The 6,617-nt window shown below is 41.5% G+C and overlaps 1 long non-coding RNA gene across 1 annotated transcript in view; it reads left to right on the plus strand.

The window, feature by feature from the left end:
* The window catches only part of LOC109287945, a 39,503-nt gene extending 37,689 nt beyond the window's left edge, over window positions 1-1,814 (plus strand). Inside the window, exon 3 of the long non-coding RNA XR_002095017.1 lies at window positions 1,762-1,814. This is a non-coding gene — a long non-coding RNA (uncharacterized LOC109287945). The remainder of the gene's footprint in view (window positions 1-1,761) is intronic.
* The last annotated feature ends 4,803 nt before the right edge of the window (window positions 1,815-6,617 follow it).

The following is a 6,617-nucleotide window of genomic DNA, read 5'->3' on the forward strand; positions in this document are numbered from 1 at the left end:
TAGTATTAACCTTTTTGAAAACCTAAACTTGGCTTTGTGACTGAGGTGAGGAAGTAAAGTGTCAGTTTCTTACATGAGTTCATGCATTATTTAAATTATGCAATATTGATGCAATATTTAAATTAAATTATTGTGGTCAATGAAGTAGATCTCTTCCATATGAGCTGGTTGTTGCTAGACCTGTGTAAGAGTGTAAGCAGAATGTCTCTCTTGATAATGTTTCTCCTTCTTGCGGAGGAGGACCATTGGTCCTCTCTTTCCTCACCTGCCATGCCTTGATGTTGTAATAATAAGAAAGGAGGGAGATAGAATGTTACCAGTAATCAATTATGTCGCTCTAGGTTGGCTATGCTCTTCACAGGGCTCCTCTATCCCTACATCCTGTCCTGTTCCACACCTTGCTGGTATTTTGGCTGATAGCCAAATCCCAGGTGTGTCAAACTAGGGGTCAGTTACAGCCCTAGCCCTCTTCTGACCCACCAGCTTCAAGTGTCCAGCCTTGCTCCCAGTGGGGATGGAAACCCCCTTGCTTTATGTTCACCCTGGGATTTTTCCAATTTAGGTCAGTTTGTCTCACTCAGCTGGAGAGGAATTTGCTTCACCTGCCAACATCTGGTTTTCCCAGTCTGGTTGGTTGTGGTCACCCACACCACTAAATGTCAGCGTAAGTACCTAAGGCATGGTTCTTGGGTTGCTTCCTTTATTTCTTTCCTTTTCCCTCAGGTCTTTCCTACCCATCTATGTAAATCTGCCTTCATCTATTCCTGGTCCCACCTACCATCACTCTCAGGTCGCTCCCAGGTCTGACTCTTTCTTCCTCTCTTTCTGTCTCTCTCCCACTGGCTTTCTTTTCCTTGCCCTAGTAGTCAATGGATTTTTATTACTTATAGTCCAGGCCAGCTCTGATTTCCCCTTGTCAGGGATCTCTAGTCTCTCCCTTGAATTTGCCAGCCTCTTGTGTTCCAGGGCTCCGACTGAGCCCTGATCCCAGGTTCTGTGCTGGCTCTGGCTCCAGTACTGCTCCCTGTGTCTTCCCTTCACCAAAGGATTCCACTCTGCTGGTTGTCTCCTTTAACTTCCAGCAGAACACTAGAGAACAGTGGATGCCAGCTCCCACCACCTGTGGTGGGTCGTATTCTGACTGGCCTCTTCTGCTTCCACCGGCCACATGGGGATACATCGCTGTGGCTTGCTCGTGCACGCTGCAGTGCCCCTGGCCCCAAGTAATTCCCTGGGAGGGCTCCATTTTGGCAGGCATGCCCAGACTGTAACAGAGTCCGGGGCCAGTGCCCTGTTACAAAGAGTTTTGTTATCTTAATCTGTATGGAAGTAGTTTAAAAATTGAAAAAGTTTTCTGAAAATTCAGCCAATATAGAAAGACTTTTGAGTGAACATCATCAATGTTTTGAGTGAACCTCATTTTGAATAGAAGAGAAATAATATTTGAAAGTTTGTGATGACTTTTTATGTTGTCACTGGTTGAATTTAAGACATTTTGTCTAGGTTGAATTTAAGGCATAGGGATGAGTATCAACAAACCTTCTAAAGTTTATATAGCTCTAGTTGCAGCACAGATGGGAGTTTGATTTCTTTATTACTGAGTCATCACAAGCTATGAATGAGTACAATTAAAATAGTTTGAAACTATGATTTATCTAACAGAAAGTCCATTAAGATTATCAGTTGAACTGTTTCTAATATTATTATTAGGAGCATTTAAGGGAGTTCCTGTTTAATCCTGGCTGCACTTTATTTTCCTAGTGCCTGTGATAGCTGTTTCAATGGACTGTTCCTATCTATTGAAAACTTACCATTGGACATTTGGTAGCAAAACACATGTGAAGAAAAACTTACTCCTTTTTATACGAGAGGCAAGGATTTTGTCAGTGATATATTTTATTGGACCAGCTGCATGATTGGGATAAACTTAAAAGTTTGTCACATATTTCCTGGACCATCACACCTACAATATCACTCAAGCACTACCACTTAACCCTAGTTAATTAACATTGAATCATTTTATTGTAAAATCAGTTTTGACACTTACTTTGGACCAAACTAACCAGATTCATATTATATTTCAAATGCAAGATTATATTAAGATAGAGCTTTCTAGACAGTTGGAGAAAAAATGAACAAGGCAGATATCAGATCTGCTGGTCCCCCAGTGCAATATGAATAGTCAGAAATTTAAGTTGGTTTCAGTTCTGGCACCATTCTCCTTTTATTTTCTTGGATGAATGTGTTACTAGAAGAGCTTGGCTTAGATGGTTGCTTAACATTTTGAAAATCATTTAGTTAGGTGCCTAAATATGGATTTTGGAGTTAGTTTAAATGTTGATTTCTGAAACTATTCGCATCAGAAACATGATGTTCAGAAATTTCTGAAACATCGGAGGAGCAAGGTCATGGAACAATATACTAGTCTCAGGAGTTGGAGCAAGAAACATATGTAATATTGAAATGGAGCCTGATTACTTAGTGAAAGAGATTTTATAAAGTGATTGTCTGCAATAGCAGAGACTGGACTTGACTTAGAAGGCACATCTATACTGTTAAAAGACCTGCACTTGGAGCATTACAGTGAGGCACAGTACATCCACTCCATTCATGCTACATTTCAAAATGGATGTAATATGCTTAGGTAAATCAGTGTCACACTGTGCAATATGTTAGTGGAAAGCAGCTTGTTCCAAATTGAAAAACTAGTTAAGGCAGGGGCTGGCAACATTTTTTGGGCAGAGTGCCAAAAACATCTGTAACCTCAATTTGTAAGGTGATGGTATGCCAGTGGTGGATGGCAGGAGAGCCACCAGGGGCTTGGTCCTTGTTGTGGCTGTGCAGCCCCATGCCCTTTCCTATCATCTGCCCTGAGGCATGTGTGTACGTACTGTCAGCAATGAACCAGGCATGGACCCTGGTGCAGCCACTTGCAGTCTCCCAGCTGCCTGACACAGCTGGCTTAGGATTTGGACAAGCCCCTGATGCCTGCCTTGAAGACCGGGTTGCTTGTAGCATGCAGCAGGGAGGCTGCAAGCAGCTGCACTGGGGTCCGCAGAACCTCTGCTTGGCTCACAGCCAAAGTGGGTGGCAGGGAAGGGACTGGGGTTGCACCACAATGACAAGGATTGCTCCCTTGCCATCCTCCCTGAGGCATGAGTGCCAAACAAAATGTCATTTCATGCCAGAGTATGGCACGTGTGCTGGGGGTTGCTTACCCCTGAGTTAAGTTCATATATGCAATGATGATATCTCCAGAAAATCAGGTTTTATAGTTACGTAATAAATATTTAGCTATTTTATATATACATCATTAATGACAAGTTGTAATGGTTATGAAGCATAATAAAGTCATTCTTTATGCTGGTCATTTTAATGACTTCTATAATTCACTGATAACTTTGAAGGCTGACAGGTGGGATCAGTCTGCCAAGAACAGGTCTCTTCTCTTGTTTTGCCTGTGTTTGCTATTAGACTGCTTGGGGAAAAACACATTTTCATGTTACATTTGTAATTTGAATAAGGACCCCCCCCCAGATTTCCTTAGGCCACGAAACTCTCTACAGAAGTAACCAGGACTTGAAATTAAGCTTTCTGGTTGGGGGAGTCTGAATGAGAGAGGGAATCTTTGGCCTCAAGGCCACCAATAGATTGGTGACTGAAAGCAGAGACACTCTGAGAGGTCTTTCTGGCTTTTGTGAAATGAGCTTTGGTCTTGGCCTGAGACTGGTCTCAGTTTAGTGTCTGTATCTTCAAAGCTTCTATTGTAATTGACACTCTTGGCTTCACATGTTGAATAGATAGGGAAAGCTTGCTGGTTGCATGGGAATAGTGCAGAGTTCAGTTTGCACGGGAAACATTTATTGGCAGCAAGTAAGGCACTACAGGTTTTGTTCCATGGGGACCAGAAAAACTTGTGTCATACCATCACTAACATTGGTGCTTTTTCAGTCTTTTAGTTTTTTGAGTGGGGATTGGTGGAAACCAGTGGCCTCCTTGCCCCAGGTTAATGTCTTTGATAGTTTCAAACTTCTGCTTTTTCCCAGCAGGGTTCATAGAGACCCAGGAGTCACTGCCTAAGACAGCACTGAAAAAAGATAAGGATATATTGTTTACAGTAATTCTTTCATCCTATTCAGGCAGCAAGAGCAAAGAAACACATCCTTTGTCTTTACTAGCAACAGAATCAATGGCCTCAGTCAAAAGTGTGCTTTGTTTTTATTTTTTAGCATGGGAGTCAGGAAATCTACAAATCCCAGAGGAACCTGGAAGCAGGAAGAAGTGATGAGAACCCTGCAGAGTCCTGCTACTGTATTTCTAGACTGCAAATCCCAGAGACCTCAGGGGCAGTAGGAAGAGGAAGTGAACACACAGCCAGATAGTCTGCTCTAGCTGCTGCTACCTTGTGGCCTGAGCTACTGCAGGCATGTGGCTGTATTTCCTGAATGAAAGGTAAATATCAGTTCACCTCTGTTTCAATTAAATCAGTGCACCTTAGACTGACTTGCAAAGACTGAATCAATTCAGCCTCAGACTTTTTGAGTGTCTGTACCTACCCCTTCTGTCAAGCTATCAAGTTCAACAACTGGCAGTCTGTTGATAGGAAGTTAACAGTCACTTTGGCTAGGGACAGAAATTACGCATAAACTGGTATTAGGAAACTGGTTCAAATCTGTAATACACCAGAACTTCAGTGCACATAAACCACTTTCAAAATGCCTGAAACTGGTTTAAAGTAAACCTGGGTAGACATAGTATCAGATTTAAGTTAAATCAGTTTATTGAACTTTCCCAGATCCCCTCTGTAGTCAAGTTAACTCACAGTCCCTCAGCACCCCAGAATCTTTGCACAGCTCCAGAAAACTCCTGGTCACAGGGTGGGTGGGCTAGTCATTGCCCAAGCTGTCTGTTCCAGCCGGGCAAGGAGGGATGCTCTAGCTGTCCTCAGCTTCTGGCTTGGGCCACTGCTGGTGTGTGGCTTCATTTCTGGAATTGAAAGTGAACATCTGTTCACTTGCTTACTGTTTCAACCTATGCAACTTAGACTAACCTGCGGAGCTTGAATCAATTCAGCCTTGGGCTTTTTGACTGTCTGTACTTAGCCTTTACGGCTGTTAACAGTAGGAAGCACTGCCCTCTAAAAGTGTGAATTGACTTGGGGTGGTTCTAATAGCCATCCTCTGGATACTGGTTTTCAGATCTCATCACCAAATCTGAATGACTGAGGAGGGGTCTGTGATTAAACAGAAATCATTAAGATAAATCTGAAACAAGGGCTCAAGTCCAGTGATTAGTTTTCATTTGGCCTGGGAAATGTGAGGGTTTATTAGTGAAATAATTAAAAATCAAGAAAAATATTAATAATTATTAAAATTCAAATCCTGAGCAGGGGGCTGAACTAGATGAGCTTGTGAGGTCCCTTCCAGTCCTACTTTCCAATGATCCCATGACTTTAAGTAAAACAGACGGGATTTTTCAATTCTATGTATAAGCAAATGTCTTATCTATGGAATAAGCCTCGCAAAACTTTAACTACTAAAGAAGTCTCATTGGACATCAGGGCCTGAATGAATTTATTTATATACTTTATTTTCAATACCTGCTTAGGAAATAAGAGGGGAAAAACAGCCCTATTTTTCTGAAAAAATCCTATCAGCGATTCTCAAGCAGGGTTCTGTGGCACCCTGATGTGCCTTGAGATTCGTTCAAGGGTGCTACGGGGTGCCACACAATGATAGTGTTGCTAGGTGTGCAAATATGATTCCCAAGACAAGCCCAAAGCTTTCAAATAGGAATCCATTTCTGAGTACTTTAAACAGAATTCCTCTGTTATTTTTCTGTAAGCAAAAAATGAGTGAGAACTAAGAGCTGGCATTTTCTGAGGGGTTCTTTGTGGCTCAGAGATACTTCAGTCTAGTGAGGGATACTTCAAGTCAGGTGGTTGAGAACCACTGTACTATATTTAACAAAGCTAGATTTTTTGCTCCCTGACCAGTTAGGGGCAGTTTACCTTTGTGGTTAGAGAATGCGTCATTCTTCTCTTAAAACTTCATTTTATAGGTTTCAGGAAGTTCATGTGTGTACCAGGAATTCTTCTTGTTCTTCTGACATAGATTACAGATTAATAAAGCTTCTAAAATAATTGAAAAAAAATCTTTTATTTATTTAACACATTTAAAAGCCACTTTGCACAAACAACATAGCACTGTCAGCAAAGGAATGATCAAGATGTGTTCTCCACATAAAAAGACTTTTAATATCTCTTTCACTCATTCAAAGCATTGCCCCTTTTACTTTGCAGCAGCTTATCCTTTCTTTTTCACAGTTTTTAGCTGGAGGACTAATGCTTATTCCTGATCCTGCAATATTAATCCACCTGCTTAATTTCAGAAAGTGAGTAGTCTTTTGAATGATGTCCTATAGATTTCCAGGGAGTACTCAAGTGTTTAAAGTTATGTGTATGCATAAGACTTAATCATAAGGAAGATATACTAGCAGTCTCATGACACAGCCTGTTCCTGAGAAATGTTTAACCCGTTTTTCTATGACAGCCTAATGAGGCTAGCTGCATTTTGGCTTGATTTCATAGACATTAGGGCTGGAAGGAACCTCGGAAG

Source organism: Gavialis gangeticus, unplaced genomic scaffold (assembly GCF_001723915.1).
Source record: "Gavialis gangeticus isolate Ggan-Ray unplaced genomic scaffold, GavGan_comp1, whole genome shotgun sequence".
NCBI classification, from domain to species: Eukaryota; Metazoa; Chordata; order Crocodylia; family Gavialidae; genus Gavialis; species Gavialis gangeticus.